The sequence below is a fragment of the Oryzias latipes genome, chromosome 23 (assembly GCF_002234675.1).
Source record: "Oryzias latipes chromosome 23, ASM223467v1".
Taxonomy (NCBI): Eukaryota; Metazoa; Chordata; class Actinopteri; order Beloniformes; family Adrianichthyidae; genus Oryzias; species Oryzias latipes.
In genome coordinates, this window is record NC_019881.2 from 16810515 (window position 1) to 16822918 (window position 12404).

Here is a 12404-nt window from a genome sequence, read left to right on the forward strand (position 1 = left end):
TTTAATATTTAAATCATAATATTCAACTTTTTCCAACTGACTGAACTGCATAACGTTCACAAATATGTCAAACACGACATATTTGCCGTGTTCAAAAATCTTAAAGAAGTCATGCAACAGAACTGTCATAATAGTTTATATTACAATAATTTCTTAGCGACAACAGCAATTAAAAATAGTTCAAATGGAAACATTTATGTTAACCTAAGACTTAATGATCTGTTGAAGCTTTATTCAAAAAAATATTTTCTTAGACGTAAACCTTTTTTCTTTCAGGTTTGAAAGGGAAGAAAAAGTAGAAGACATGACATTTCTATCCTTGTCCACATTCCAAACCGTCATGCTCCTTTCACTGATCTTTACTGCTTTGCTTGTCACTTTTTCTCTTTCTGAGATGAGTTAACCTGAAATATGGCACACAAAAAGACATTCAAGTCTTGTTTAAAAGAACACAGTACATTTTCACATCTCTGAGAATACACACTTACAAAATCCACTTTAGAAAAGAAACTATGAATGGATATCTTTTTATCTATTCCTTTGACCCTTTAACTCATGATTCTCTCTTGACTTGCTTTGCTTGCAAACTGTTATATACTGCCACCTAGTGAAGGCTTTTATATCAGACATCTGGGTAATTTTCTGAGTCAAGTCGTTGTTGTTATCCAGTTAGCATTTATTTTACTGTTATTTTAAAATTCTCAATTATGTAACAACAAATATTCTCAGATAGGTCCCAAAGCACGTTAAAGTCACCGTTCCATTCACCACCTCAGCAGACACACATCCACACACTGGTGGTGGCTTTGCTGCATACCTGTAACCACCAGGAGCAGTGTACGATTCACTGTCTATTAGAGATTCATAGAAAAAGCAGAAAGTAAAAGTATCTGGTAGCCTTTTTTAGGGAAATAAATAAATCAACAAAACAGTGTTTAACACAAATGAAAGAGCTCTTTGACAGCTGTGGTGAGTGAACCTGCACCTCCTACTTACGCGTTCATTCTTATGGTATGAGTCACAATTGACACATACAAATGGGAAGTTCACTGCGTGCATGGCTTAATCTTCAACTGTTCATCTAAAAGTTGCCATCTGAAGATTCCAAATTAGGAAGTGAAAACATCCACTTCCTCCAATCCAATATATACATTTTTTTTTTATTGTAAAAGCCTTCCCAGTGGTGTTTTGGCTTTCAAGGACAGAGTTTGCGGAGAGCGGCAGTGGTTCATCAGACCCTCACCACTGAGTTGGAGCGTTGGCGCAGAAGTAAGCCTCCACTGATATCTCATCATCCCTTTGTTTACACTCTCCCGCTAGCTTCCAGCCCGTACACACCCCCAACCTAACCTTACCAGTACAACATGAAATGGGGAGCAAAATCTGAACTGTTTAGCCGAACAGCTTTGTGCTGGATGCCAGTTGGATGCATCAGAAAGGAACAGAGCAGGGAGACTTTGGCCCGCCCATTTCAGTTTCCAGGTCACTGAGAGCTTCTTCAAAAGGCACTATGTCATACGCTCCTGATCCATCATGTCTTGAAAAAAGAAATACTCAGAAACCAGTTTTAATCTTTAATTATTTTATAAATGCCCTCCATCATGGGAAAAATGCTACAAGAACACGTTAAAAAGAACAAAAACATAATTTTCATTAGAGTTGAAACAAACAAAAAATGATAATAAAGGTATGTTTAAAGCTGAGACAAACCCAAGTGGATGGTCACTAGGGAAAAGACAAGATTCGAAAAATATCCATAAGTGCAAAACTGCTAGAAGTATATTGAGTAATCTCTGTGGACAGCAGAAGTTCCCTTCACATCGGTTCCTCTAATTTTCTCCCTGCTTTACATAGAATTTCCTTAAAAGGTCAAACAATCTTCTTAGGGCTTCATAGTTTCTCTGGTACTGATTTGTTGGCCACACATGAAAATCACTTTAGTTAGAGTTAAGAAGGAAGCATACGTTTCTGAACTCTGAGAACATTTTTATTAAACAGCATGCAAAATGTATAAGCTATGGCAAAAAAATCTGACAGCAATAAAAATCTTTTTTAAAAAATAAGAAAAAACCAAGTCTGCTAAAAAAAGAAAAGTTAAAGAAACAAGCGAACAAAACTATTTTGGCCCTCAAACAAGATAAAAATAGATAAAAGAGAATCATTTTTTAGATCGGATTTTGTTTTTATTAGAAAATTGCTTATGCCAATTTTGTGCCTCAACTCCTAAAAATAATAAAGTAAGGCAAATGCTACATTGATCTAGAAAAAAAAAGAATGAAAAGGACTTTGGTGATGACAAGGACATGTGCTTCCTGTTCAGTAACAGATGCTCCAGAGTTTTTCTAAATCATAAAACTCAATTTAAAGCCAAGCTTTTGTCACAGCATGAGACTATGCTCTACTGGTGTGTTTTATTCAGCTTTTTATTCACATATGATATATGGTTCACTATTTGACTTTTGACAAGTTTTTATCCTTTTATTTACCGTTTTAATATTTTTAACTTTTAATGTATGGCATCTTTTATTGACTGTGGTCATGTTAGGGGACCATATAAATGAAATGATTGATTGAGTCTTTTTCCTGTCCTCTCAGGTTCAACCCGACAACAGCAGATGGTTTCTTCCTTCTTTGGTTCTTTTCACTGCAAAGATAGACCCCTAAAAATAAGTCAAAAACGTATAAAATTTTTAAAAAGATTAGTTGAATAAGTAAAAAAGAAAAGAAAAAGATCTGCCAATGGTGTAAGAGAAACAGTCTTGCCAAGAATTATTATTGCAGGAAAAATTCTAGTCACTGACATGTTTTCTTTTAAGATTATTAATCTGTTGAAATACCTTCTTGATAAGACAGAAAATAAGACAATTTTTACTAAAACAAATGGTGTTTTTTTCTCTTAAGATTCAGCTTTTACAGTGTTGAAAGTTTCCACGCAAAGACTTGCTTGCTCTAATCAAAATCATGCTTTTGGTGCTTTTAGCATGTTCATTTAGCATTTTTCTCATGACAGAGGACATATAGAAAATTAAGCTTTAAATTAAAGTACTTGTAGTTCTTTATTCCGATCATTGTGAACCGGGTGTAGACAATAACAATGCCATTTGTAGTTGTTATTTAAAATCTACAATCGAATTTGGCAGGCCACAAGCTCATGCTCCACTCCATTCCGATGGACTTGCAGACGACTAGATCTTTGTTTTCGTCATACAAACGGCATCCACCTCAGAACTGTATTGCTGGATAAATCCAATATGGTTGTGAGGGGCTGTAAGCTAGTGTAAACAAATGGATGGTGGGCAGTGTTAGAAGGCTAACACTGCACCAACTGTGTCTTAGTAGAAACTATGTCCTAGTAAACAACACTTTTTTCTTATTAAATTTTGGATTAAAATGGAAAAATCATAAGTAAAAGACCACTGGGAATGTTTTTAAAGATAGATCAAAAGATGATCAGATTGGAACTTTAGACAATTTATTCTGATTTTATTCTATTGCTCACTTATAAGTTCTGCTGCCAGTTTATAAAGCTCTGAATGGTTTAGCACCAGAATACATGATTGATCTCCTGATCTGGTATGTACAAGCCAGCGTTGTCCGAACATCTGGATCCGGTCTTTTGCAATTCCTAGAGTCAAAACCAAACATGCATTCAGCTTCTATGCTCCACATATCTGGAACAGACTTCCAGAAAGCCTTAGACCAGCTGAAACACTGAGTTTATTTAAATACAGGTGAAAGACCCACCTGTTCTCAGCTGCATTTAATTAGGTTTTATTCAAAACTTTACATCTGCACTGTTGCTTTAAACTCATCCATTTTCTTAACCCACTAATTCATTTATAAGGTCAGGGGTCACCTGTTACAGCTACTGTTGGGCAAACTGATACTTTAAATCTACTTTACATTCAGTTCTTTTTAACTTTCTTTAACTTTTCTAATACATGTAATATTTTATGTATAGAACTTTGAATTCTCTATGTACACAAAATCTGCTTTATGCATTAGAGAATTTGGATTAGTGGAAATAAAATAAGTTTGATGAAACTCTCTTAGTTTAATGCTTCTTGCTGTCTCTTAGTGTCTTCATAGTAATCATAATAAAAATAATTGAGCTTTCTTTTCATATTCTACAAAAGAAAGTGTAGGAGGAGCGCATTCACCTCTTCAATTTGGACATCCCCCTGGAAAAGCCCAGTTCTCCCAGAGCTGAGACTACAGGAAGCGACAGGCTGCGGATGAGATCATGACCGCTAAAGAACTCAAGCAGTGTTCCAGTTCCCACAGCCGCGAAGCGCAGCGCCCTGAGAGGCTGATGTCTGACTGCTGACGCATGAACTGCCTCCACCAAAGCTACCGTGGATTCTGTGAACACGCTTCTGCAGGAAAAAGGAATCAGAAAAGAACCCTCCAAGCCTCGGGTATGTGAGGCTTTACACGCTCTCTGTTGCGCCTTTTTGCTTCCTTCTCTCGTACTGAATCTCTAATCGAACTCGACTTCGCGTAATTATATTACCTGGTTCACAATGGCGTTCCGTGCGCGCATGGTCTCTTGGTTAAACTTTCGTTTTGGCTGAAAGTTTCTGTGCTTTGAAGTGCATGCTTTCTGTGCACACTGTGTTTTTTTAAAATAAGAACTGGTGATTGATTTTCTGCTTGACGCACCGTGAAAATGTCGAAGGGAAGACAAAAACGCACTGACACAACCCAATTCCGAGGTTAAAATGGGGCTAACTTTTTGCTGGGTGATTAAACTTATGAAAAAAAACACAAAATTTTGGTTTAAATACAACCCCAAAAAGTAATCATGCTCAAAAAAGTAATAATTCAACAGAAGTGCCCCAAAAAAATTGGGTTGAAAAAATAACCAGTGTTTTAAGAAGGTAAAAAAAAGAAGCTATTTTTTATTTTTTCCTTAATGATGTTGCCCCCCGTGAAACTAGTTTTTTCTTCTACTAAATATACTCAGAGAGTTTCCGTCTGTTTTATTGGCATTTAATAAAAAAAAATTTATAAAAAAAGTGATTTATGAAGCTTTATGAGTAACTATTTAAAAAAAGTTAAAAGTGAAGTGGAAAGTGAAAAGTTAAGACTTCAGTCTCAAATTCCATAAATATATATTATTGAATACCCTTATTTTGGTCAAATAGAATAATTCAAGGTTCTTTTTTTAGTTTTTAGTTTCATTAAGTACCCTCAGGGGTATCCTTGCAAAAGCCAAGGATTTTAAGGACGAAGGATAATAATTGAAAAGAAAAACTAATTTCTTGCTTGTTGTTTTTCTTCTTTTGGCAGCTTTTTCTCTCTGTTACCATCATGTTGGTGGGAGTTCTGATCCTGTTTGCCTCTGAAATGGTATTTTCTGCCCTGGCACTCCTCTGTGGAATTATGGACTCTTTTGGCGGTCTCATGTACTCCCAGGAGGACGTCTTGTATGAGCAGTCCATTTCAAACACAGAAGCAACGCTCCTCCAGTCTGGGACTAAACACGGTCACACTTGAACTGCTGGATCCTTCTTTACAGACTGTTTATACAATGAAGCACAACTATATGTTGCAAGCTGTTTGGAAACTGGAAGGCTGCTGAAGTCCTGGAAAGTACCCACCGCTCTGATGACCAATGAAACGACACTACTGAGCAACAATTTGCACTTTTGTTTTTGAAATGTCAATAAAGTTTTGTTAATAAGCTGAAATGCAATGCAGGTCATCTTTTGTTTGCTCCAAATTTTACACCGGTGTTACAGGAATGTGTCCTGGTTTGGCCTGAAAGCCGATACCGTCCGGGTTTACCAATTAATTAGAGTAGGGGCGGTGCTTGTTTTAATCGTCATGCTTGTTTTTATGTTTTATTGTGTTTTAATGTAAAGCACTTTGTGTTGTATTTTTATATAAAAAGTGCTTTATAGATAAAGTTTTGATTGACACCAAGAGCGGAGTTTTTTCACTGTGATAGTCAAAGGGCCACACCACACACTGACCTGCCAAGACGTACACACACAAACACGCAATTAAAGCCGTATTATTTTCCATAACACACTCCTCACCCTACAAGCAAGTATTGTACTTGTGTTTATTTCAAGGAAAGTGTACACCCTCAATACACATCAAATGCAGCTTATCTAGAGTTAACAGAATTAACCCTGGAGGTCAGAGACCCCTCCACACACACTGGCATCTCTCTCTCATCTCACACACACACACACACACTCTTAGTCTTTTCTCTGCCTCTCTGACACACAACTACTCAGTGACAGGCAGGTAGGTTGATGGCTGGTGAGGCACTGACTCCTCTGAAGTCAGATTTACGATGATAAAAACTGAATATTTCACCGTTTATCCAACAGCATTTAACTGGTAATTCTTTGTATCTCAACATTTCTCTTTCAATGACCCTTACACCAACAAATACACAAACATCTGGACAGAGCATCCTTCTGGGGGGTATTCTAGAAAGCAGGTTATGCTAGCTCCCACGATAAGTTTGAGGCTAAGGAAGTTGATAACCTCAGCTTTTGGTTCCAGAAATGGAGGTATGTTTCAGGGTGAGTCAAGTTACCATGGCAACCCATGCTCTGAACATAACCTGGTCTGGAGCAGGTTTAGTTGAAGCTTAGTTTGTTTACAGAGAGGGGAAGCAGCATGGCGTGTCCATTTAAAGATGACTTAGTGGATGAAAAAGCTCAGATAATTTTTTTTTACCATGAGAGGGTGATAAGACCACATATGGATGTTGGAAAGATAAACTTTTTTACTTTGATCTAACTTAATTATTTGCTTCAGTTAAGATAAATCATTTTTTTTGTTAGGTCACCTTAAAAATAACACGTAGTTTTCAGACAATTATTTTCCTTTCGTTCAAATTAATTCAATTAAGTAGGTGTAACTTTGGTGCTGCCGTTAGATCGGCACCGCAAGGGATTCTGGGATATCATCTCTTTGCCTGTCTGGACGGATTTGGGTTTAAGTGTGGGTTTTTTACAAAATGTGTTTAGTTGTATAGCTGTTTTACTGTGTTTCACCGTGTTTTGCCTAGCTATTCTGTCCTACTATGCTTACGTCTCTGCACCATGAGTGAGAGTAAGGGAGAGGATGATGAGTTTATATAGCACCCCTACCACCTAAATATGTTATGACAGCGATGGAATATTCTTCAATAATTTTTGCACTTCGTGCATTTGTTTTTCCGTTCTTTTTATTGTTATAAAAATGCTTATATCTGCCGGCTCAAACTTAGACATATGAAAGTTCAAGTAATATAAGTAATTAAGATGGAAAAAAGATTGATGGAGTAATGTGACATTTAGTTAGATAAATACGTAAATTTGAGTTGTATAAACAATTATTGAGTTTGAATTAATTTAACTAAATTATTTAAATTACTTTTCAGCCATGTTACTTTTTTGATGGACTTGTAATTTTTTTCCGCCGTCATTAAAATCTCAGACTCCGTCTCACTTAAGTACAGCGCTTTCTTTTTTTTCACCACGCGTTTCCATGGTGACTCCAGAAATCGGCGATCTATTGAGAATGTCTTTATGTACCGCGCGTTAACCCAGGGTTGCCAAGTCGAGCGTAATTACGCCAACTCATATCCGGTCTTTTGGAACCGACATACCCAGAGTAAGCAAGTTCAGGCGGATTTCAGCCAGAGTTCAGGCTTAAAGTCAGGCTAGTTTAAACATGCTTCCTGGAATACCCCCCTGGGGGGTATTCCAGGAAGCATGTCAGGATTTCAGCATGTCAGGATTTCAGCCTGAACTCTGGCTGAAATCCGCCTGAACTTGCTTACTCTGGGTATGTCGGTTCCAAAAGACCGGATATGAGTTGGCGTAATTGCGCTCGACTTGGTAACCCTGGGTTAATGCTCGTGCACGGAAGGTACATAAAGACATTCTCAATAGATCGCCGATTTCCGGAGTCACCATGGAAACGCGTGGAGAACCAAAGAGAGCGCAATAATTTAGTGAGACGGAGTCTGAGATTTTAATGACGGCGTATGAAGATTATACGTCCACCAAAAAAGTACCATGGCTGCATCATCAGAAAAAAGAGTTTCTGCTTGTAGTAGAAGAACAGACAAAGTAAACGCACAAGTTTCTGATCTTATTTCCATTTTCCTTGTGACGCATATATATATAACTTATCCAATTTTGCCACCTTAAATGAATTACTTCTATTGGTAAAAAATAATTGAGTTAAATTTAATCAACCTAATTTCTTACGTCTATAAAACTCAATAATTGTTTATACAACTCAAATTTATGTATTTATCCAACTAAATGTCATATTACTCCAATTCAATTAATATTTTTTCCATCTTAATTAATTATATTTCTTGATCTCTCATATGTCTAAGTATGAGCCGGCAGATATACTCATTTTTATAACAATTAAAAGGACGGGGAAAAAATTCATTAAAGAATTGTCCGTCTGTGTTCATCACTCTAATGATTGGTAGGGGTGCTATATAAACTCATCATCCTCTCCTTCACTCTCTCTCATGGTGCAGAGACATAAGCACAGTGGGACAAGATAACTCAGCAAAACATGTCAAAACACAGTAAAACAGCTAAACAACTAAAGAAATTTGGTCAAAAAGCCACAATTAAACCAAAATCCGTCCAGACAGGCAAAGGAAATGGTATCCCACAATCCCTTGCGGTGCCGATCTAACAGCAGGGCCAACGTTACACCTACTTAATTGAATTAATTTGAATGAAAGGAAAATAACTGTCTGATAAATACGTGTTATTTTTAAACTGACTTAACAAACAAATAATTTATCTTAACTGAAGCAAATAACTAAGTTAGATCAAAGTGAAAAAGTTTATCTTTCCAACATCCATATGTGGTCTTATCAGCCTCTCATGGTGTAAAAAGTTTTATCTGAGCTTTTTCACCCACTAAATCATCTTCAAATGGACACGCCATGCTGTTTCACCTCTCTGTAAACAAACTAAGCTTCAACTAAACCTGCTCCGGACCAGGTTATGTTCAGAGCATGAGTTGCCATGGCAACTTGACCTACCCTGAAACATACCTCCATTTCTGGAACCGAAAGCTGAGGTTATCAACTTCCTTAGCCTCAAACTTATCGTGGGAGCTAGCATAACCTGCTTTCTGGAATACCCCCCTGGAATACCCCCCTGGTGTCTAAGTTATTCATATTCACAATAAACACAAACACATTACATTTCAGTTGTGTGTAGCATAATTCTAATTTTAACCATCAAACAATTTTGCTTTTATATCTTTTATTTAAAAAAAAAATAATGATTGACTTTTTGCATGAAAGGTTGATAATTGAAGGAATATGGAAATATATCATTGACTCAGTTCAGACATAAACATAAATAAGCAGACTAACAAGCACTGACCTGCCAATTAACTAACTGCATCGGAGAGCTGTACTTACTCCTCCTATTCAGATTATGAATTCCTTTCTTTGAACCTTGACTTAAACAGCCAAACAGCATCTATCTCAATTCTGCTCACAGCTCCCTGACTCATGGTTTTACACCCAAGATTCCCCACTTACCATGAGTGAAGTGAAGGCGGGGCTGACCTCCTGGCCAGTTGTAGCCTCTCTGATCAGTTCCTTAACTTGAGTGTCGGTCAGAACGGACCGATGCATTGATTTCACGTGTTTCAAGGTAATAACTAGGGACTCGCAGATTATATATATATTGGGGGGAGAACATCAACAGCAGCATGAGAGCGGCTCTTTTACACACGGGTATTTTTCCATTCTCCAATTCAGCTCAATCATCGTTCCCTCGCTGCCTCATCAGTGACAAGCGGAGATCTCAGGCAGTCAGTCTCTGCATTAGAAGGATCGATGACAAAAGTGATCTGCGGTCGTTTCTGCTGTAGGTCCTCAAATCTCAAAGGAAAGTATCCGTCCAGTTGCGCAAGCAGTGTCACGTTCTGCGCTTTTTTATGGATTGCAGCCTTCTGCTGTAAACTCCGCAAAGAAGGAAAGTGGCATGATGGCTGATTTGAATGTGCACTTTGGAAAGCTTCAACTCATTAATAAAAGAGACAATTTGTGTCAGATCAGGAAGAGTTTTTCCTTTTCTCCACGATACGTTTTGTTCTTTTCTGCCATGAACAATTTTACTGCTTCCAAAAGCTCATAATAATAAACACAGTGACTTGCCATTCCGTTCAGTAAAAAAGTGAGAATCTTCCCATTCTTCCAGAAACGTCCTGTGTTTCTCTTTATACCCTGAATTAAGCCATTCTGACCATGAGGGTAACGGTCTGCACGCAGATCAATGGTTTACTTGTCTTTTCCGGCATTTGGCGTGACCCGTGGAAATGATTGGCGGTCACTTCTGTGTCGAGAGCAGCATCAAACACACACTGACAAATTACTTTAAATATTATTTATTATTACTACAGACAGTTTAGGCAGCTTTAACCTATTACACAGGACTTTCGTGTTAAAAAACTAATTAACACTGAACTTGTGGCTGTCTGGTTTCAAGTCGACCCCTAAATGTAGTTTATTGCTCCTGTTTTATCATCTTAATCTTTCTGTTGAAAGAATTCCTTTAGTCTGCGTAGATATTTATTAGCATATATCCACACCTTCATCCCATCATTTGCGATTTAGGGTTAAAGTTCTGAATGCCCTTCGTCTGCCAGCAACCCCATCGCACAGTTCCTGGATGCCACACACCTGACTCTTGTTTGCAATCACTCACAGTATACTTAAGCACTGCACTGAGTGCGGCTCAGTGCTAAGAACTGTTTGTGCCACTCTGCCTGCATTACCGAGCGGTGTATCTGGACCTGAGCTTCTGATATCCTGGACTCCGTTTGCCTGCCGCCTGCCCCTGATCTCGGCTAGATCCTGACTGCTCCTGTTTCATCCCCGGGGGGGTATTCCAGAAAGCGTATTTAAACTACCCTGACTTTAACCCTGAACTCTGGCTGAAGTCCGCCTGAACTTGCTTACTCGGGGTATGTGGGTTCCAAAAGACCGGACATGAGTTAGCGTAATTACGCTTGACTTGGTAACCCTGGGTTAATGCGCGTGCACAGCAAGTACATTAAGGCATTCTCAATGGATCGCCGAATTTCTGAGTCACCATGGAAATGCATGGTGAAAAAATAGAGCGCTATACTTCAGAGTGAGACGGAGTCGGAGATTTTAATGACGCCGTATGAAGATTATACGCCCATCAGAAAAGTAATACGGCTGCATCATCATCATCAAAAGAGTTTCTGATTGGAGAAAAAGAACGGACAAAGTAAATGCACCCCTCTATATATATATATATATATATATAGAGGGGTGCATTTACTTTATATATATATATATATATATACATACATACATACATACATACATACATACATACATACATACATACATACATACATACATACATACATACATACATACATACATACATACATATGTATATATATACATACATATATATATATACATACATATATATATATATATACATACATATATATATATATACATACATATATATATATACATACATATATATATATATATATATATATATATATATATATATATATATATATACATATATATATACATATATATATATATATATATATATATATATATATATATATATATATATATATATATACTCACACGTACAACTTACATGAATTGATTGAATTGGTAAAGTAATTGAGATAAATTTATTCAACTTAATTTCTTACGTCCAACTCGTTTTTTTTTTACAACTCAAATTTACATATTTATCTTACTAAATGTCATATAACTCCACTTCAATTAAATTTTTTCCATCTTAACTTATTGTACTGATTAAACTTTCATATGTCTACGGATTTGACACATGTGATCATTTGCCATTCCCCCAACTTCATTTCATCATAGGATAGTAGGGGTGCTAAATAAACTCATCATCCTCTTCCAGCCTCTCACTCATGGTGCAGAAAGAATTAAACATAACTGGACTAATAACTCGGCAAAACCCAGTAAAACAGCTAAACAACTAAACACATTTGGTAAAAAACCCACTCTTAAACCCAAATCCGTCCAGACAGGCAAAGGGAATGGTATCCCACAATTCCTTGTGGTGCCAATCTAACAGCAGCACCAAAGTAAGACCTACTTAATTGTATTAATTTGAATGAAAGTTAAATACCTGTCTGATAACTACATGTTGTTTTTAAGCTGACTTAACTCAAAAAATTATTTATCTTAACTGAAGCAAATAATTCAGGTAGATCAATGTAAAAAAGTTTATCTTTCCAACATCCATACGTGGTTTCATTATCTGAGCTTCTACATCCACTAAATTATCTTCAAATGAACACGCCATGCTGCTTCACCTCTCTGAAAACAAACTAACCTTCAACTAAACCTGCTCCAGACCAGGTTA

The 12404-nt window shown here is 37.0% G+C and overlaps 1 long non-coding RNA gene across 1 annotated transcript; it reads left to right on the forward strand.

The window, feature by feature from the left end:
- Positions 1–3786: 3786 nt before the first annotated feature.
- On the forward strand, positions 3787–5924 carry LOC101169080. The gene is made up of 3 exons (XR_177607.4): positions 3787–3844; positions 4137–4418; positions 5293–5924. It is a non-coding gene; the product is annotated as an uncharacterized LOC101169080 (long non-coding RNA).
- Positions 5925–12404: the final 6480 nt, after the last annotated feature.